Source organism: Diabrotica undecimpunctata, chromosome 6, assembly GCF_040954645.1.
Source record: "Diabrotica undecimpunctata isolate CICGRU chromosome 6, icDiaUnde3, whole genome shotgun sequence".
NCBI classification, from domain to species: Eukaryota; Metazoa; Arthropoda; class Insecta; order Coleoptera; family Chrysomelidae; genus Diabrotica; species Diabrotica undecimpunctata.
In genome coordinates this window covers 75,784,492-75,807,971 of record NC_092808.1, presented here as the reverse complement: position 1 = coordinate 75,807,971, position 23,480 = coordinate 75,784,492, and positions in this window count along the sequence as shown.

The following is a 23,480-nucleotide window of genomic DNA, read 5'->3' as shown; positions in this document are numbered from 1 at the left end:
AATCATCTTTTAAATAAGAAAGTTTGTGCAATAAATTCGTTTGAAAATCTAAAGATTCAACACATTTAATTGTCTTTTTAAACTCTTGACGCTTTTTTTTTCTTTTTCTATGCTTGCTTCTTTTCCGCAGATACAACAATTTCCTTCCCAATCAAAGTTACTACTGAGGTTGAGTTCTTCTTCACTACAATTCATTGATGAAGTTGACGAAGATCTTCTCAACTTCCGCTTTGTAGGGCTAAAGGAAGTATTTTTTTCATCTTCTTTTTTTTTCGCTTATAAGCTTTAACATTTATTGGATGTGTATATTGGCTTCTGCAGGAATGATGAACAACAACTTTATTCGAAATATCGAGTTAAACAAATTTACGGTCACCTCTCTCGAGTGATACCTCTTTCCATTTTTGTTTACCCTTTACAACAACATTTATAAGTTGTTCAGTGCTTGTAGAAGTACAAATAGCACACAGATTGCCATCTAAATCGTGGGAATTACTGCTTGTACTAGCTTGCTCCATGTATGAAACTTTATATTTTTGAGATTCTGAAAATATAATAAAACATAAATTAAACAAATCACCAATGAAATGGAAAGTCACAATTTCGACAATCTAATAACACAACAATTTAAAATTTTAACAAAATTTCTTAAGGTCAATATTTCGACAATCTAATATCCCAACAATTTAAAATTTTAACAAAATTTCTTAAGGTGGTACCTTCATAAAATATATATAATTTTAAAACTTAATTTATTAATATTTATTTAAAAAATAATAATAATTTATTGTAAAAGATAGAGGGTTAAATCAAGACAAAATACATTTTTCAATTGATTTTGAATTTTACAATAAATGGTACGGCAACTCGAAAAATTATAAAAACATTACTCAAAAATTAATGGTTTCTCAGTTATATATCAAGCAATTTTATTTTAATTTCTACCTACTGCAAAGTTGTAATCAAATGTTTAAATTTTTATTTTTATTTTTATAAACAGGACTTGATTTAAACCTCTACCTTTTACAATTAATTCATTCCAATTATTTTTTTATAAATAACTATTAATAAATTAAGTTTTTAAATTAGCTATTATTCACAAAGGTACCACCTTAACAAACGTTTCAAGAGTGTTAGATTATCTACATTTTAAATATATATATATATATATATATATATATATATATATATATATATATATATATATATATATATATATATATATATATATATAAATGTTATAATTAAAACTCACCAATATAACATGGGATAGTGTTTACATTAATACAATGATGTGTCTTTATGCTCCACAATAATATTTACAAGTATTACCTACAATTACAAAAAATATTTATATAAAAATTATAAGATTTAAACACTGAAAAAAAAATTATAAAAAACAAATGCCCTCTAAGTGCATTGCAACTCACCGATCTAACGTTGAATACTACTCTTTTTATAAAATAAGTTCGGCGTTCATGTGGTAGAAACTCCAAAATAATATGTACGAATAATTCCTACAATCATAAAAGTATATATAAAAAAGAATAGCTCAAGCACTTTAAATAAAAAATATAATGAATTTTTTATGCACTAACCCGTTTATTTTCACAATTACAATAAACACAACTGAATAATTTTAAAAATATTGTCAGCGCACGTGCTACTTCTTTTAAACTTGAGAAAACACTGACGAGGAACCAATGAAATATACACTCACACACATAGACATATGAGCAGATGTTTTATTCTGTTGTATGGGATTTCAAAATAAGAACGCTTAAAATTTCGAATGTATAACGCCCCACTACCTAATATACCGGTTTTGTAGATTATTATGCTCCGAAATGTACTGTACTATACTAATGGAACTTTCCGGAAAAAAAATTAATTGGTTTTTTTAACGTATGTCCTTTATTTTTAACGATAGAGTGTTTCTTCAAAAACGATTTTGTAGAGGTTTTTAAGAGCTACAAGGATCTGTGAATTAAATCTTTTTAGAACCCTTGGTTTTTAAATGGGGTGAGTTTAAAGGGCTCGAAAAAGATGGTGCTTGATCGTAAATCGATGCTTTAAACGGCTACATCTCGCCAAATATTCATTGTACAATAAATCTAAATAAAGGAAAGTTTTAGTTATTAAAAAAGCTACAATTTAGTACATTTTTATTTTTTTCATATATTCAGTATTTTCGGGGATATTTAAAAAAAGAAGGGTAAAAAATATGAAATTGTAAATCGTTTCTCGCTTTAAACTGTACTTTTTCTAAAACTAAGCATTTTAAATGGGTCAAACTTCTTGGACGTATTAACAATACATGTACAAAGAGAATTGCAGAAGGGTGAAGATCGATTTTAATTATGAGGGTAGTTAGGGGGTTGTTTTCATCGATTTTTTCGTAAAAAAATGAGGTATTGACCTTGTTTTCATTATAACTCACTCAATTTCTGAGCTAAAGTCTTTTTTTATGATAAGTCTATTTATGCTCTTTAAAAAGGGTTCTATGAGTTTTCTTCCAAAAATGCATTATTTTTCCGATATTTGACTTTGAATCTTTCAAATTTGGCATTTGAAGAAAACCGCTGAACATTGATACGCCGTATTTCGGTTCCTATTATATCGCAAAAACATTTTAAAAAATGAATTGTATTTGTCTTTTTAAAAGCTACAAATTTGTTTTCTACAATTTTTTTGATAAAATGCACCATTTTCGAGTTATTCGAGTTATAGTATAAAAACGTTGATTTTTTCGTCTAAATGTTGTTATTTCAATCGCGAATAACTTGAAAAATATCAGTTTTACAAAAAAAATGTATACAACATTTTTTGTTTAGAATCACTTTTTTAATCGAAACCTGTGGTTAAAACGTAAAAAAATGTTTCACCCCCGAGATGGAGTGGCAACCACCCCCAAGGCTTTGGCGCACTTTGGTTCGATATAGATTTTGATCCTTAGGCTATTACCTACCTTCTGTTGAAGTTTCAAGTCAATCCACACAGGACAAAAAAATTGCGAGGTGAAATGCTTCATTTCCTGGACTAAAAGGTATCTTTTTAGACTTACTTTAAATTTATTCATCGAAAGTTGTTTTAAATCCTTAGGTAGGACATTGTATAATATTATAGTCAATTGAGATTTGAGTCTTGGATCTACTCTTTGAAGTTAATATCAATTGATCATATGCCAGCTTTTTCGTTCTTTTCAACTCATCACTGTAATGGTTTTTGCATATTTTATATTCGCTGTAATGTACTGGGTTTTTAGTAGAATAAGCCCGTTTTTTATATGTTTGCAAATGATTTCTCATATTTTTAAGTTGTTATTGAACCAGTTTACCGGACTGAAGATTAGCGGAAGGTTAAAAATATTTGGTTTTTACGTTTATTTTTTGAATAATATTTTTGGATGTTTCACAATTGGTCATTAAAGGTTTTAGCGCGTAGGTTCACAACTACTTTTTGTGCATACCTACATAGTTTTCAGCTGTCTTGTAAACAGTATACAGGGGGTTCTCTTAACAACGGTAATGAGTCTTTAAGAAATCCGTTGGAGGATGCTTTGAATGATGCAAAGAAACAGGGTGGTTACAAAAAAGGGGATAAAATCCGCATAATTGCATGCAATGATAAATTCAATCACCCTATATCGACGAAAGTAACCACAGGTGCCAATATGGACAATTTGTTGCAACAAATTGAAAACATATTAACATCTAGCGACACTGTTCTTTTGGCAGACCCAAAATTTGATATTTAAATTTTTAAGAGGCCTCGGCGTAGCGGTCGTCGTAGAATGACCAATTTGTCAGAGGACCGACGCACCAAAAAAAGCATTAGGTACCCAAATTAAAAACAACGACACTTTATCTGGTGCAAGAGCAATCGTAACGGCTCTTACATACGTCACAACAGAGATTTTTGGGTACAAGATAACAGATAGTGATGTGAAAAATATGCGAAAGGGTCGAAAATTGCAGACGGTTTTAGCCGAAAAGCTTTGCAATCTGTTGGGTGGTTGCTATGACGACGGCTTTACCTCAGATGATTTTAAGAAGGCAGAGGATTTGCTGGATGTGCAAATTAAGATCATCTGCGCTGAAAATTTTAACACTCTTATCTACGAGAGCCCCGAAAAAACAGCCAAGATTTATTTTTATAAAAATAAAAATCACTTCGACGTTATAAACAGTTTAAAAGGTTTGTATGACACACGTTTTTATTGTACCGGGTTTCTCATTATATTTTGACTCGCACTTATTTTCCTTAATTTCGGGAATACAAAAAAAGTTTCAAATAAAAGTTGTATTATTTTATCTGTACCAACCAACAATGTAGCAACAGACCAAATTTTGTATACAAGGAGTGCCCAATAAAATGCATCTTCAATATTTCAAATGGGACACCCTGTATTTTTTATAGTTTTGAGTAGCCCTGCATATATATATATATATATATATATATATATATATATATATATATATATATATATATATATATATATATATATATATATATATATATATATATATATATATATATATATTATATATATATATATAATATATATATATATATATATATATATATATATATATATATATATATATATATATATATATATATATATATATCTACGGCATAAAGTGGACTCCGCCCATGTTAAAATTCAGATTCAAGTGAGCTCCGTGGTCAAGTGGCCACCGATATACGGAGCTAACTTGACCATTCCATAATATTGGCTCTGTCGATTCGTCAACATGTATAGTTTCACAATTTTTAAAAATTTTGTGGAGCCCCTAAGTACCCCTGTATCATGAATGTATATCGCTTAGTTCACGTGTATATATTATAGGGGTCGTTCAGATCTTGTTCCGTGTATATTGGAACCATACGTATATCGGTTTAAGTAAGCTCTGATAGTTTGGCAACTATGGGATTAAGCCGTTTATTTCCAGCGTATATTCTAAACGGTTCATATAGACTCCTTACTTTTGTTATCATTCATACGCATTACAGTATGTAACAGATATGTGTACTACCAAATACCTGTTTTTGGTAGGTACGTGCTTTTCTAAAAATAGATTTATAGATACAAAAGGATTTCATTACCAAGTTGGATGTGTTTTTTCATATGCGAAAATTTCCTAATGTATTTTGTTAACGTGAGTCTGTCTTTATACGTTTTATTTAAGAATCCGGTTAATAAGAACTTCTTTTATTTCATCCATTGTTTCATGATATCTTATATACAGCTTTTTTATTATTTTATTTCTTCTATTTTATTATTTTATTTTTTTCTGGATTCTATTTCTTATTATTCAATTTTTTAATTCTGGATAGAAGGTTATCTCAAAATAAATATTTAAGTGCTAAAATAGATATTTTTTTGTTAAAATTGGTAGTAGTGCACAAAAAAGGGAAGAATGATTAATTTTTCTAACATGAATTATACCACTTCACCAATATTACATATTTCTGAATGTTTTATCTCGTATTTAGGAGTAATATGTAATCAATATAAGTGGAGTTATTGTCAAATTTGCAATAATCTTTATAAGTAATAGCTTACTGACTGTACTTTACATGTTTAGTTCACATAAATAAACCTTGTCCCTTTCAAAAAGAGCGATTAGAACGGTAATGTTAACTAAGAAAGTGTGATAAGTCTTGTACCACCCCACATGCACACAAGTTAACCGGTGTTTGCAGGCAAGAGTCCTCCTGGCAGATTTAAGGAAGATAACTACCATAAGGAAGTTCTGTTCGAGGGATCAGATGGAGAGAAGCAGCTTATTTTTGTTTGTATATCTTGCAGATGTGTTGATATAGCCAGTTTTTCCTTGATTCTAGTCATAAAATCGGCTGGTATTCGTGGAGTGGATGTCACGAATCTGGACTTTGTTTTTTTTGCTCTCTAGCTACTTATCTTCGGATATTAGGTGGATTGATAGCTACGATATTGTAGAGCTTATGTATGGATGTGAGTCTTAATATTCCCTGAATTTGGCTGACTAATTTATAACTAAATATTTTATAAGTTATTTAAATAACTATTTATAAGCGGCATTTAGATTAACAAATACCACTCCTCATACCTGATATTTTTCGTACTTCTCTTCGCTGTGTTGGGCAAGATTTAGTATTTGTGACATATATGATCTAACCTGTCATATATAGCCACTTTTGTCTTTTAATTTGAGTTTTTCTTCTATTATCGGTTTATATTAAGGATCATGTACAAAAGTATTCTGTATAGCTGACAAAATAAATAGATATATTGGCCGATAGCTTTTGTGGTCGTTGGAGTTTTTGCCAGGTTTAAGCAAGGCAACAACTTTGTCTTTGCTTTGCTTGTCTAAAGACTTTGGATATTAGCCATTGTTGTATTTTTAGTTCAAATTTTATAGTTTTGTGAGATCCTCAGCCAGGAGCCGTAATATTGTTCATTATATACGTGGATAGCGGATCCAAGCTCAACATCGTTAAAAGGTTCTCTCAGCTGACTGGTTCTGTTTTCTCTCATTATAAGTTTTTCTTTGCTTCTTTGCCTGCATTTAATATGTAATTTTCAGCGATTAGCTTAATACCAAATACCATAGGATTGGCCATCTATGTGCTTCCTGCATTTTGTTAAGCGCATATGTAAAGTGTAGTGTCTTTATCTCTAGATATACTCTTAATATTTATACACATAATTAGAATAGTTGGTCCTAAAAAGGACCGATTTGACAAAAAACATATTGAACGGGTGATTTAAGAATTAACGATTACTTAATTATTCATTACCCAGGGTACGCCCGATTGCGGTGGTCTTATTAGTACTTCAATTTTCGTGAACGCTTCTACTTTAAACTTTATAAAAAATGACTAATCTTTCACTTTTCTGTTACTGTTATTTTAAGACGATATTTCGAGTCAGATTTGTATAGTAATAACTATAGTCAATATATAGTCTCTATAAGTAAATGAGTTTGTGGTATCGGTTACAACTCATATATATTGATAATGAGGAAATAAACAGGTTAAAATAGGTGTAGAAAATTTTACCTACATATATCGGCACCATTGTTCAGGATATGGGTTTATCCCAGAGATCAAAGGTTACATACTTTTACAGGCGTATTCTAGGTTCTATTTATATATTTTTATTACTAAAAAAGTGTATTTATAATAAAGGCCTTAAGCTATCTGTAGATTTCATGAATAGTAGAATCTATGGAAATTAGCAAATTAAAAAATACATGACATAATTCTGAATGACCAACTTGAGACAAACAGTTACACCTCCTCAACTTATTCAGTTACAAAATATGACGTGTAAACGCATACCTGTTTAATTGTTAGATACAATGAATTTCCATCAAGTAACGGTCGAATCTATCACTTACTAAAAGAGTACGAAAAGACCTGCTTATGCTTTAGAGTATGGGTAATTTAGTACAAAGTACCCTTTGCTTTTGCCAATTGCTTTGTCACTTTCTCGGCGATGGGTCTCCCTTTTGCTCATCAATAATGTTTCCGCTCGATATAGTTATTCTAAGATATTCAGATTTCACTATATGCTCTACATTTGGCTTTATCTCCTATTAATTTACAACTACGACGAAATCTTTATAATATATCTGATGCATTGATATTAAAGTGGAGTAGAATACTTGGTAGATAATATTTATTTGTTTTGAGTATACTTATTTTACGACCTAGTACATAAAAAAATAAATACTTGTGTGCTCAGTGCTTTCTAAGTCTGTAAAACATAAACATGCTTCCATATTAGATTATACATTTATTAAGAATGTCCACTCTCTGAATTGAAGTTTTTATCTTAAAATATGACTGTGTCCCACAATCTTTCACAAAAGTTATTCTTTTCTGAAATTTTCTGAATAAGGTTCAATAGGTTTTTATATTTTGTTTTACGTTTTAATCTTTAAATCGGAGTTCATTTTTTAAAAAACTATAAACATGTGACAACAAATTGCTATATGAACGGAGTTATGCATCACTAGACCCAGCCCCAATTTCTTAAATTGTGGATTATGGCGCTTTCTGGTGGAAAAGAGGAACAACAGGATAACATCAGATGTAGACCAAACAAAAGAAATTAGGACACGCATTGAAATAGCACGTGCATTATTTTTTAAACTTTAAAAGTTTCTTTGTTTTCGGGATATAAAGTTAGAGCCTGAGAATGCTTCGATATTACGTGTTCCCTACTTTTCTTTATGGCTTGGAAGCGTGAACACTAAAACAAGTCCATCTGAATAAGTTGGCCGCCTTTGAATTTTGGTGTTACAGAAGAATCCTACGAATATCATGGATTCAAAGAATGTCAAACGTGGAAGTAACTAGAATGATAGGAAATCGGGCGGAAATATTATTAACTATCAAAAGACGAAAACTTGAGTACTTAGGACATGTGATGAGAGGGCAAAAATACGTATTATTACAACTTATTATGCAAGGCAAAATCCGAGGAAAGCGAAATGTGGGAAGACGAAGAATATTCTGGCTTAAAAACTTAAGGGAATGGTTTGAATGCAGTAGTGCAGAACTTTATAGAGCGGCAGTCAATAGAGTCCGTATAGCCATGATGATTTCCAAACTTCGATAGAAGATGGAACTTAAAGAAGAAGATAGAAATAAGCATAAACTATCTACGTAATAAATCCCATTAACCTGTTAGTAACGGATAACCAGATATATTTAAAAGGATTAAGTACCTTTCTTTTTAATTTGGAATTTGAATTTTGCATAACTAGAGCAAGCGACTAATATTTGTGTATTAGTTTTGGACCAAGCGCCTCTTGCGAGCGTTTTAATGATTGTAAATCGAATATTTGGCAACATATGTACATAAACGTGGTTAACAATGGTGACGTTGGCAACTTGTTGAGGCGTTTAGGTTAAGAAGTAGTTTCAGTTATTGCTTAAATTTTTCTATAATAGTCACATTACAGAAGAGCTAACACAGAAAAAAAATACTTAACAAAAGACATAACATTAAGTAAAATGTATAAATTGTATATTGAAGAAGCAGACAATGACCTTGTTAAATTTTCGTTTTACAAAAAAATGTTTTTAACACGATTTAATCTTCAAAGAAAAAAGTTAAAAAAAGATACTTGTAGTAGATGTGATTGTTTCGAATTAGAAATTAAAAATTGCGCAGATAACGAACAATTAAACGTTAAAAAAAGAAAAAACGTGCACTTAGAAGAAAGAAAGCTAGACATGAAGATAAGCAACGATCAACCAGAAGTGGAAACCTTTTGTTTTGATTTAAAGAAAAACTCTTCCCCTTTCGAGAATTCTAATAAATATTGTATATTATAAGCGTCAATTATGTATTTACAACCTTGGTATCCATAGCGCCAAGGATAAAAAAGGTCACTGTTATATTTGGATAGAAGATGAAGCTGGTCGGGGAGCCCAGGACGTAGGCATTTGTCTTAAGAAACACATTGAAGAAAATGTTACTTCTGCAAAACATGTAATTTTGTGGTCAGACTCTTGTGGCGGCCAAAACCGCAGCATTAAAATAGTTTTGATTCTGAAAATGATTTTGGAAACTCATCCTACCATTGAAAAAATTACATTACGCTATTTCTTTCCTAGTCATAGCTTTTACCCAATGGTAGTGATTTTGAAGATTTTGAAAATGCCCTAAAATTTCAACAACGTTTATATACCGTTGATGATTACCTAAACGTGATGAAAAAATTCCGTAAAAAGAACCCACTAGTAGTTCACAGAATGAAAAAAGAAGAATTCGTCAAGCTAAGAAGAAATACAAGCGAATCAACAGAAGAGACCAATTTAATAGATCTTGATAAAATATTAAAGTTAACAACTACAATTTCGTAAATATGGAACACTTTAAATATCTTAGATAAATAATCACGGTTAATAATAATGCCACTAAAGAAATACAGATCATAATTTAAACTTTTACCTATTTTAATACATAGATGCTAATCATGGACAATGACTAAAACGGATAAGGAAGAACTACGAATATTTGAAAGGAAAATAATAGGAAAATAGTTTTAACCTCATTATCATATCGCTACAAATCCGTATAGAAGAAGAACACATACTTAATAAAGAAAGCTCTTATAACGATATTGTTTAGGCAAATAAATTGCTTAAGGTAGATCGTACACATGCATAGACGCCAAGATGTCAAACTTGTAAAACTGTTATGGAAGGAAGTTAGCACAGAAGAATACCACTTGGGCGTCTCAGTATGCAATGAAGAGAAAACATCCAATCATATCTCAAAAAATTAACATCGTGAAGGTTCTTCTCTGAACCCCATAACAAATGGCTAATCTTTTACTTTTCATTAAAAATTTAAATTTTAATAAGTCACGTAAATAACGATTTAAACGTGCCTTTCCTGAGATAACTTTTTTTAAGCCTGGTTTGTTTGATTACATGTAATTGATTTGATAGTCCCCAACAGATGAGTATTGACTATAGGTAGGACAGCAGGTAGTTGAACAGGCATGTGTTGATAAATATGATGGGTCGGTAGATAGTCTCATTATTCCTAAATCTGACCTCATATTACCTTCCCCCTTCATTTGTGGAAGTCCTAAAGGCATTTTTTCTCTTGGGGCATCCTCCCAATTTAACTTGGCAATGTAGTTATTATAGAGCCTTTGGATATAGCCAGCGCAACTTTAGCATTGAGATTTAGCTTCTTACACGACGTTGTTGTCTTTATATATGTGTTTAGCCTTGGCATTAGTTCCGTTTGGTATTGGTTAGTACGCGGACCTTTGTAAGTCGAAAAATACTTCTGATGGCTTTTCTAGCAATCCTGATCTAATTAATACCTGAGTTTTACGTTCATTGTTTTGTTAGCGTTCTGGCCATATATCCACACATTAGCACTGGTTTAATCACTGTTTTATATATCCTGATGTAAGAAAGTCGTATTAGACCTCTGTATTTAAAAGTATTATAAGAGTTATATATACATCAGTTAGCTACCTGAATATTCCCTTTTATTTCTTATGTTACAACGTTATCTACGATATCTAAAATGTTGCAATCCTTTAAAATTATATGGGTCTATTGTTACGTTATGCCCTACTCTACGTCACCTCTTTTGTATGTTAAAGAACATTTATATGCTTTATTACTGACTATTGGACCGTTTTTTTATGCTAATATCATTATTTTATAGTATTCTAATAATTTATGGATTAAATCCGGATAGCAAATTGATATTCTTCACTTTCTCGGAAAAATAATATTCTAACACACAAAATCCTATTAAATTGCCAAAACCTTCCTTGCATATTCTATTCACTCATGAGGGGCAGCAGCAATATCAGTACCATAATAAGGCGTATAGTACTGGACTGGCTAATCGTTGGATAATGGGAAGCATGAGTTTTAATGTTTTCGGGACTGCCATCTGTTAGCGGAGAGCAGAGATATTAGTACCAAGTTAATACATATTGTAATTGTTGCTTGAACTTTATTATTATTAAACAACACTATATTTTCTAGTAAAATCATCATGACTTTACAGTAAGACAAATTTTCGAACGTTGGTTATGGAAACATCATGTACATACCACCAGGTTCCCCATGTCGATATCCAGCAAAATCGTTGTAATAAGGAGACGGCAAACAAAAATCCAGAGATAAAAATATGCACCAAGAAAGTCTGTTTTATTCAACAGTCGAATAAACTACAGATTCTTGATTCAAATAGTCAAAAAATCAATAAACAGCTTAGTAAAATAGAAATAACGCATATTTAAGATGTAATCTATTAACGGGTCAAGGTACAAAGCACTCCTGGCATATGCTAATGATATGGATCTCATAAGAAACTCTCTCCGGTCTGCAAACATCTTTAACAAAGTGCACGAAAAATGTTTCACTTAAAATCAACGAAATGAAAACCGAATACAAGCGAATCAACAGAAGAGACCAATTTAATAAATTTAGAACAAACATTAAAGTCAACAATTACAATTTCGAAAGTATGGAACACTTTAAATTTGCTGTGGCAAAAATCATCATACTTGGGTTACATTGATATTTATGTGGCAATCAGCTGTAAAAGTCATTGCCTTTTTCGTGTCGTATCATATTTTAGCATATTATATTTTGAGTGAAATTGATCCTAAATGCGTCTAATAATATTAAGTTTGTAAAACAGCTGTCCGTTTATGCTCATTCGTTCACCTTTTGTAAAACAGTTTGTGTAAATATAAGGGATTTATATAATCTTTTCATTTCGTAATCTTTTCGTTTTATAATTATAGTTCTCTTGCTGTTATTTTCTATGGTAATACATATACATACCCAATTCAAAAGGGAGAAAACCAGAGAGTTCTAAATTAAACATAAACATTATTCTCTCTTTCTCCCTATATGTTATATAAAGATCATCGTCATCGTATAGTCAGAACGGAACAAGATTCTATTGCCTTTTCTTCTTTTTGTCTTCCCTTTCCTATTGAAAATAGAGCCAGGTAAATGACGTTTTTAAAATTTATGTCAATATTTCTGAAGTGCCTTTCCTTGGATAATTTTTTTTAAGCCCAGTTCGTTTGATTACATGTAATTGATTTGATATTCCACAACAGATAAGTATTGATTGTAGGTAGGATAGCAAGTGTTAATAAATATAATGGGTCGGTAGATAGTCTCATTATTCCTAAATCTGACCATACGTTACCTCCTCCTTCATTTGTGGAAGTCTTAAAGGCATTTTTTCTCTTGGGGCATCCTCCCAATTTAACTTATTATAGAGTCTTTGGATAAAGCCAGCGCAACTTTAGCACTGAGATTTAGTTTCTTGTACGACGTTGCTATCTTTATATATGTGTTTGATCTTGGAATTAGCTCTGTTCGGTATTGGTTAGTAATCGGACCTCTGTAAGTCGGAAAATACCTCTGATGGCTTTTCTAGCAATCCTGGTCTAATAAAGAGGGTTATATATAGATAAACATCAGTTAGCTACCTAAATATTCCCTTTTATTTTTTATGTAACAACATTACCTACGGCATCTAAGACCGTACTCTCGATCCTCTCTTTTGTTTGTTAAAGAACATTTTAATGCAAGAACCCTGCTATCAGAAGAAAAATTCGTAGAAATGGAATCTGAACTTGATGAAATCAATTGGGACATTGTTGGAGTCGCTGAGGTCAGAAGGAAAGAAGAAAGCCTAACCACTTTAAAATCCGGTCACATTTTCTATCATGTCGGAGAAAACTATGGGAATGGAGGCATTGGGCTCTTTATTAATAAAAAACTAACTGAGAATATCATATCAGTAAAAGCAGTTTCCACAAGAGTTATACTTGCAAAATTACAACTAAACACCCGTTACTCCATAAAGATCATTCAAGTCTATGCACCAACATCGAGTCACGCTGACGAAGAAATAGAACAGTTCTATGATGACTTGTACACAGCTGTTTCAGAAGACCAAGAACATTTTACGGTAATATGTGGCGACCTTAATGACAAAATAGGAATAAGCACTGACCCAGCTGAAAATGCCCTCGGAAATTTTGGCACACCAGGTAGAAACGAAAGAAGCGAAATACTCTTAAATTGCCTATAAGAAAACAATCTATATTTAATGAATAGCTTCTTCTATAAGAAGATCCATAGAAGACGGACTTGGAAGAGCCCCTATGGTAAGACAAAAAATGAGATCGACTTCATCATCACTGACAAAAAACATATAGTCAAAGATGTTACAGTCTTAAATCAATTTTCGGTTGCAAGCGATCATAGAATGGTCCGAGCAACTGTAGAAGTCAATATTAAGCAAGAAAGACTGAAGATGATAAAAAGTAAAAAATTCAAACCTTGGATGCTCCCAACGAATGAACTTGAGTTTGAAAAATATATCACCAGTAACTTACTCAGAAATACAACAAGAGAAGACATAAATAACCTAAACGAAGAAATAGTAGATACATTAACACAAGCTCAGGAAATATTTGGCCCTAAACATGGAAAAGAACAAAAAAATAGTAAAGAAACGAAACAAAAAATGGAAGATCGTAGAATGCTGAGAAGTGAAGGAAATGTTGACTCACAAGATATAAACAACATAAATAAAGAAATCTCTAAAGCCATCAGACGGGATATTAGACAATACAACAACGAGAAAATTATAAAAACTATAGAAGACAACAAAAGCATGAAAGCATTGAGGAGAAAAATAGAAAATGACAAAAAAGAAATCTTCCAACTTAAAGACAAAAATGGAAATATTATCTCAGATAGACCAAGCATATTACATATAGTGGAAAGTTTCTATGAAACATTATATAAAAGTCAACTTATTCCAGAGCTCATCGAACAACCAATACAAAAGGTACATAATGTAGGATCGGAGGATATACCAGATATATCACGAGAGGAAATTCAACATGCCCTCAAAAATATGAAAAATAATAGAGGTCCGGGGGAAGATGGTGTAGTCATTGAAACAATTAAACTAGGAGGTCCACTTTTGATGTCTTGAATCTAAACACTTTTTAATCTATGTCTGCATAGTGAAAACATTCCAAGTAAATGGAAAAATTCGGTTACAATCATCCTCCACAAAAAAGGGGATAAAGCAGATCTCGAAAACTATAGGCCAATTAGTTTGCTTAACTACCTATACAAGCTCTTTACTCGAATACTGACAAACAGATTAGAAGCAAAACTCGATTTCTATCAATCAGAAGAACTGGCAGGATTTCGAGCGGGACACAGAACAAACGACCAATGCCTTAAAACTCTAGTTGAAAAGTCTATCGAATATAACAGACCCCTTGCTCTTATCTTTGTCGACTTCCACAAAGCATTTGACACAGTCGAAACAGTTGCTATCTTAAAAGCACTATCAGAATGCAGAATATATCAAAGGTATGCAAATATTATACGAAATATATACGACATGCGACAAATGCGACAACAACTGTTAACCTCCATTGCACTGAGAAGATAAAAATTGGCAGAAGGGTGCGGCAGGGAGATATCTTGTCGCCAAAACTATTTATAACAGTTATGGAGTACGCATTTAAAAGGCTAGAGTGGGAATCAAAGGGTATTAGAATCGATGGAAAGATATTCAATCATCTCAGATATGCCAATGATATTGTTCTCATAACAGACAACTTAGGAGAAGCCAGAGTTATGCTACAATAACTACAGCAAGTAACCCAGAAAGTCGTTTTAAAAATAAACTATGGAAAAACAAAAATGATGACCAATCTCGTCCCCAATGAGCTAATAGAAATCAAAAAGTCGCCCATAGAACTTGTAGAAAAATATGTGTATTTGGTCCACGAAATAAGGTTAACGCGAAATAAACAAACATGCGAGCTACTCAAAAGAATAAGTCTGGGTTGGGCCGCATTCGGAAAAATGAGAGACGTATTTAAAACAAATATACCGATCCATTTAAAAAGATAAGCTTTTAACCAGTGCGTTCTACCAGTCCTCACATACGGAGCAGAAACCTTAACTCTCACAAAAACATCAGCCAAAAAATTGAGAAGGACACAACGAAAGATGGAGAGATCAATGCTTGGAATAAACTTAAGCAATAGAATAAGAAACGAGGAAGTTCGTAGACGAACCGGAGTGGAAGACATTATCGAACATATTACAAAAAACAAAAAAGGAGATGGGCAGGTTGCAAGAATGAAAGACAACAGTTGGACAAAAAAATTGCTTGAGTGGAGACCACGGGCTGACAAGCGAAGCCGAGGAAGACCCCCAAAGCGATGGACCAACGACCTCAAAAGAATCGTGACCAATTGGATACCAGAGGCGCAGAACAGAAGCAGATGGAAAAGTCTAGAGGAGGCCTATGTTCAACAATGGACAACTCAGGGCTGATTGATGATGATGATGATGACTATTAGTCCGCTTTTTTTGCTGCTACTAGCATTATTTTAGAGCATTCTATTATTTAATTTATGGATTAAATCCGGATAGCAAATAGATATTCTTCACTTTCTCGGAGAAATAATATTCTAACACACAAAATCCTATTAAATTGTCAAAACCTTCCTTGCATATTCTATTCACTTATGAGGAGCAGCAGCAATATCAGTACCATAATAAGGCGTATAATTCTGGACTGACTAATTGTTGGATAATGAGAAGCATGAGTGTAGCAGTTTTAATGTTTTCGGGACTGCTACCTGATATCAGGGAGCAGAATTATCATTACCGAGTTAATGCATATAGGAATTGTTGCATGAACTTTATTATTATTAAACAACACTATATTTCCTAGTAAAAAATTCATAAATTTACAGTAAGAAAAATTTTTGAACGTTGGTTATGAAAACATCATGTACATACCACCGGGTTCACTATGTCCATATCCAGCAAAATCCTTGTAATAATGATACTGGAAACCAAAGATGAAAATATGCTCCAAGAAACTTTGTGATATAAAACAGTCGAATAAAATACAGATTCTCGATTCCAATGATCAAAAAATTAATGAACAGCTTACTAATTTAGAAATAACGCCTATTTAAGATGTAATCCATTAACGGCTCAAGGGACAAAGCACTCCTAGCATATGCTAATGATATAGAACTCATAACTCTAATGAGAAACTCTTCCGTCCAAAAACTTCAATAAAGTGAAGAGAGCACAAAAAATGTTTGACTTAAAATCAACGAAATGAAAACCAAATACAAGCGAATCAACAGAAAACCAATCAACCAATTCAATAAATTTAGAAAAAACATTAAAGTCAACAACTACAATTTCGAAAGTATGGAACACTTTAAATATCTTAGATCACTAATCACGATTAGTAATAATGCCACTAAAGAAATACAGAGTATAATTCAAACTTCAGACCTATTTTAATACATGGATGTGAGTCATGGAGAATGACTAAAACAAATAAGGAAGCACTCCGAATATTTGAAAGGAAAATAATCAGAAATTTTTATTTAACCCCATTATCATAACTACTATTTAAATGGGAATAAGCCACAATTAGAGGTTAAAGTTAGTTTATTGACGTTTCAATTTCCACTTCGGAAATCATTCTCACTAATGTTTGTATTTTGAGAACGATTTCCGAAGTGGAAATTGAAACGTCAATAAACTAACTTTAAGCTTTAATTGTGGCTTATTCCCATTTAAATAGTAATTACTTTAAAATGCCACGAGAAAATAGCTTCAGAACTCATTATCATATCGCTACAAATCCGTATAGAATAAGAAAACATACTGAATAAAGAAAGCTCGCATAACGATATTGTTCAGGAAAATAAATCCCTTAAGGTATATCGGACACGTGCATAGATGCCAAAATGTCAAACTTCTAGAACTGGTGTGGAAGGTAGTTAGCACAGAAGAATGCCACTTGGGCATGTCAGTATACAATGGAGAGAAAACATCCAATCATATCTCAAAAAATGAACATTTCATTTGATTGCAGATTCGGGGAAAATCGATCAACTTGGAGATAAGTTGTAGTCAGCGAAGACCTACCCAGTGTTGTAGCGCTACGTATTGATAATGATAAAGAAAAAGGAGAAACAGTGACAAAAAGCAACAAAAATGGACTATGGAGCAAAGCTGCTTCAAAATCTTTGATTGGAGAGGATTTAAATGAAAGTATAAGAAATACAATGGATGATTGATGGATTCGAGAAACTTGAGACTTGAGAAAGGCACTCTCCGAAACAGCTGTAGTGATAAGATAGAAATAATTTTGTAGAAGTTTTGCTGTTTTATTGTTTAACAAAATGGAATTAACATACGACATTATATACGCTAAAATAACTAGACAACTTATATGATACGGACATATAAGGAGAAAGTTTAATGATACAATAATCTACCCAATATTTGTTATGAGTAAAAACGATATGAATAAACAAAATAAAGAAATCCATGGCAAAAGGCAAAAAGAGTAATGATTTAAAAATGAGAGAGGTATCCTGTGGATAACATGTGCTTAATTAGGAACGAATGGAGATGAAGATCAGAAGACGACAAAGAATGTTTTAAATTGATAAATGTATACAATTTTTAACAATGTATATTAATAGGTCATTATTAGGGCCAACGTGCTAATTTTATGTAAAATAACACTTTTCAAGTTGGATCGGTTACATCACGGTGGAATCAAATACACCCAAAGTTAAAAACTATCGATGTTTATATGAAAGATGAAACCTTATGGCACATGACCGTGCAATCTTGACACCTACACATTATCACATAATTGTAAACGGTATATTGTACCTAATTACTAAGAAGTTTGTTATTTTATTCTAAGAATAAGTTTAATAATTTACGGGAGATTTAATGTATTTAAAATTTTACAGGATCCGGTATCGTAATAAGAAGTCAAATTTCACTACAACTCCATAAAAACGTGTTAAATTTTACTTTGGATATTCTTTTTGTGAATATAATAAGTAAAAATACAGTAAGTTTCATCTTCTTATTGTGCCGTATTCTAATTAAGGTTAGCGATTACTTCTTTAAACGCTTCCCATAAATTATTATAGTTTAAATTTTACTACTTTATGAAACAAATATTGCACGTCATAAATTGTAGGAATTGAAAAATTACAAAGATCTCCTGTTTACAGAGTTTCTTTTAATTTTATGTAGTTTATTATAATCCTACCGAAGGGCTTCTACTTTCTTAAACTGTTAAGAAATGTATACGGTTATGTATACGGATCCCAAAAGTGTTTTAACCTATTACGGAGTCCACTGAATCCAAAGTGTTGGTCGGAGTCCACATAAAGCGCTACCCAGATAATAATATACACGATGTATATTCGCCTGGAGTTAGTATAATACCGTTTTAGTACGGAGCCACTATTAACCGCTAGATCTATATATATATATATATATATATATATATATATATATATATATATATATATATATATATATATATATATATATATGTATATATATATATATATATATATATATATATATATATATATATATATATATATATACCGGTATTTAGGCGCCTCGCCCTTCCGGTAGGGATCTATGGAGGAGTATCACTGAGCCGCAAGCCCTTATCTCTTGCCGTACTGCTCCACCATAAGCTGATCAGACACCAACATATTCTAGTCCAAGCCTGCGTTAACCTTTTTGTTTTCTGTACACAGAGCTGAATGAAACAATTATTAATTTATTATAAACTGTCAGTCCTCATACCGAAATGGGTTATACTGTAGATGAAAAAGTAGATATATTCTCAATTAATGTAAAAAATAATAAAAACAAGCAAGCGGCAAGAAGAGAATAGGCAAGGACAACCAGACCTGCAAATTTCAACGGCGAATAACACTTGCTTGGGCGGCGTATGGTTCACTAAGAGATATCTTTAAGAGCAACATCCCGATAGCTATGAAACGGAAGACATTTGACCAATCCGTTCTTCCTATTATGACATACGGAGCAGAAACTCTCACGCTCACAAAAACAACAGCACTAAAAATGCGAGTGGCACAAAGGCGCATGGAAAGATCAATTCTCGGCGTGACAAAAAAGACAAAATAAGGAATCAAGACTTAAGGAAAAGAACAGGGATCAGTGATGTCGTCGAACGTATAGCCAAGCTGAAATAGAATTGGTCAGGTCACATAGCGAGACTGAAAGACACAAGATGGACCAGAAAACTAATTAACTGGCGCCCAAGAGAAGACAAACGCAGCAGAGGATGACCACCAACACGCTGGATGGACGACATTGGACGAATATCCAAGAAATGGCAACAAGAAGCACAGAACCATGAAGAGTGGCGAAAAATGGAAGAGACCTATGTCCAGCAGTGGACAGAAGAGGTTGCATGATGATGATGATCGTCATGCCATAAATGAAAAAATGTTGGCACGGAAGAAACGTACTATCGTAGGAAATTATGATAAATATCTTAATACTTTGCTTTACTTTAAGGGTAAAAATTAAATACTTAAATAATAGATTAAATCCATAATAACATTTTTATTTTAGAAAATTCCGAAACTAGTCTAAACAATGCTATTAATGCATTAGAGAAAAGCCGTGCGACGATACATAGAGTTTTAAAAAAGCACAACTATAAGCCGTACAAAATATTACCGGTACAAGAACTTACCGATGTTTATAAGAGAAAGCGTTTACAGTTCTGTCAAGACATCCTTACAAATTTGAACAATGATCCTAATTGTTTTTGTAACATTTTATGGACAGCTGAATCAAATTTTTCAACTTCAGGCATTTTTAATAGAAGAAATAGGTATTCGTGGTAACAGAAAACAATAGAAAAAGAAAAATTAAGCAAATAAAAAAGTCAGGAAGAAAATCAATAAATGTGTGGTGCGGAATATTTCAAAACAAAATAGTTGGACCATTGTTTTATGATTATAAATAAACTGGGAAATCATATTTGGACACAGTCATTACAGAAGTGGATGAGTTATTAAATCAAAATTATACACAAAATCAATTAAATAGTGTGATATGGCAACAAGATGGAGCACCGCCACATAATGTCGCAGCCGTTCAAGAACATTTAAATAATCAATTTAATCTGTGGATCGGCAATAAGGGTACCATTACATGGCCACCAAATAGTTCCGACTTAACACCATGTGATATCTTTTAATGGGGGTTTTTAAAAGAAAAAGTGTATTTTAATTCAAATACAAATATTAAGATTAACACGGCAAAAGTTCGCGCGGAAATTGAAAATTTAAATGGTTATAATAACACAATATCTGACGTATAAGAACATTTGAGACGAAGATATTACTTGCATTGATAACAATGGAGGGCACTTTGAGCATCTATTGTTATCTTAAATGTAGTATTGTATCTTAAATGTAGTATTGTAAGTCATTAATTTTGTTGACTTTCTAAATATATTTTTTTCTTATCTTAGTATAGTATAGTAGTACCATACACCATTATAGAACAAAACTAATGCTATACTATATTATATATTTGTAATCAGGAAATGCAGGGCCATTTAAAACTATAAAAAAATACAGGGTGTCCCTTTTGAAATATGAAAGATGCGTTTTATTGGGCACTCCCTGTACACAAAATTTGGTCTGTTGCTGCACTGTTGGTCGGTACAGATAAAATAATACAACGTTTATTTGAAACTTTTTTTTGTATTCCCGAAATTAAGGAAAATAAGTGGGGGGGTCAAAATATAATAAGAAACCCTGTACAAAGTGTGATACTCCTTATGATAATAAAAATAAACATAAGTGCAAGAAAGCACCGTTGTGCACGGTTTGCAGACAACCTGAGCACGCCGTCCAAAACAAAATTCTGTGCAAGGGCTGCAATCGTTATTGCTACAACGATGAATGTCTGTCAAACTATACAGAAGTTTGCAAAAAGTATTTAAATGCACCATTTGTAATAAACTGTATAAGAGGGAAAAACAGCATGAATGTGGCTAGTCGATTTGCAGGAATTGTAACACATTTGTAGAAATAGCTACGCATTAATGTAAATTGATGAAAAAACCAGCCAAATGAGGATTTTGCGAAGTACCGTGTGTATGTAATAGTCGTAGTAATGAAGAAAATATGGGTTGTCGGAAGAATTATAAAACACCTGTTACATGTAAAGATCCATGCCAATGCAACGGCCTCTCTAACAACCCCATAAATCGTTGCACATATACAGAAAACTACTTATTTTTCGATTACGAAGCAATGCAAGACACCAGTATACACGCTCCAAATCTGATAAATACCCACGATTTTAAAGGAAAGAAATTTATTTTAAAAGATAAAGATGAGTTTTGTAAATGGGTAATTTCTATGAAACACAGGGGGTATACAGTCATCGCCCACAATAGTAAATCATACAATTCATACTTTATTTTGAAATACTGTGTAGAAAACACGATAAAACCGTACACCATCTACAACGGGTCAAAATTGATGCTTTTGGAAATCCAGGTTCTTAAATTGAAAATAATTGACAGCTTTAATTTTGTGAGTGGTCCTCTGGCAAATTTCCCCAAAACGTTTGGCCTGACAGAGTCTAAAAAGGGATATTGTTACCATAAATGTGACTCATATTTAACCTGTAAACATTTTATTATTCTAACAAGTATTTTCTAGTAGGTTCTTCGATCCGCTAAAAAACCGTTCTGGCGTTCCATCCTATTCGAGAAGGGTCAACACATAACGGCTATTTTATATACATAGAGGACATTTTTATTTGAAAACAAGTTATTCTGAATAGTTGTATCGAGTTCGAATTGTAACGCGGAAATATAGTATATAAATTAGAATCGTGTAAATAGTGTCAATAAATTATTGTAAAACTTTATATAAATTAAATAAAGACTTTAATAAACTAAATGTTAGAATGAAGGATAAACGGATAAGGAGTGAAGGAGAGAATGGATAAAATCAAAAGAATGTAAAAATGCCCCTAGCCCTCAAATTGTTGAACCTTTAAAGCCTCGTGAAGCATTCTTTGGAGGACGAACAAATGCCATAAAGCCAAATGTGACTGGGAAAAAGCCAGAATATATATATATATATATATATATATATATATATATATATATATATATTTATATATATATATATATATATATATATATATATTTATATATATATATATATATATATATATATATATATATATATATTTATATATATATATATATATATATATATATATATATATATATATATATATATTGATATGATATAGGAGAAAGAAAAATAGTGATTAAAAATAATTTACAAGTTATAAATTAGATATTAAAAGTAGTTGGTATTTTAATAAGTTATATACTAGAGAATTTTATAAAAATATTATTTATGTGAGGGCATTTTTAAGAAATTAGCATATAATAATTGTAAAAAGTTGTATTTTAATGTTGTAAATATATTTAAGTGAGCCATGTGACTAGGCAACCAACTATACATGTGAATATACATACTCTCCAAGTGACATTTTAGAAAATAATTGGGAATATAAAGTGCGGTTATAATAATAATGTTAGTTTAAAATGTTTAATTTATATATATTTAATGATTTAAGTGTATATTCTGATCTGAAAAGCCTAAATGTCAACAAAATTATCAATAGAACATTAACGAATTCTCCAGAATGCAGAATTTGACCTTTGTTTATGTTGGAACATTCTGGAATAATGATTATGTCGGTGGATCGAACAGATACTTTTTTCGAGAACATCCATATAGAAGAAATAAAACTAAATCGAACATGATTTCTTACCAGATGGTTCTGGAAGATTGAAAAGATATAAATATCCGTGATTTGGATTCAAGATGGCCAGTTTATTATGAAAGTTAGTAGAAGATAGACTCATTTAGTTAGTGAAGTCAATTGTTCAGAATTTTCAAGACAGTCAATCAGTTACAAATAGTCCAATTGTTTAATATAGTGAGTTAAATGAAGATTAAAAATTATGCACATTTATAATTATACACAAA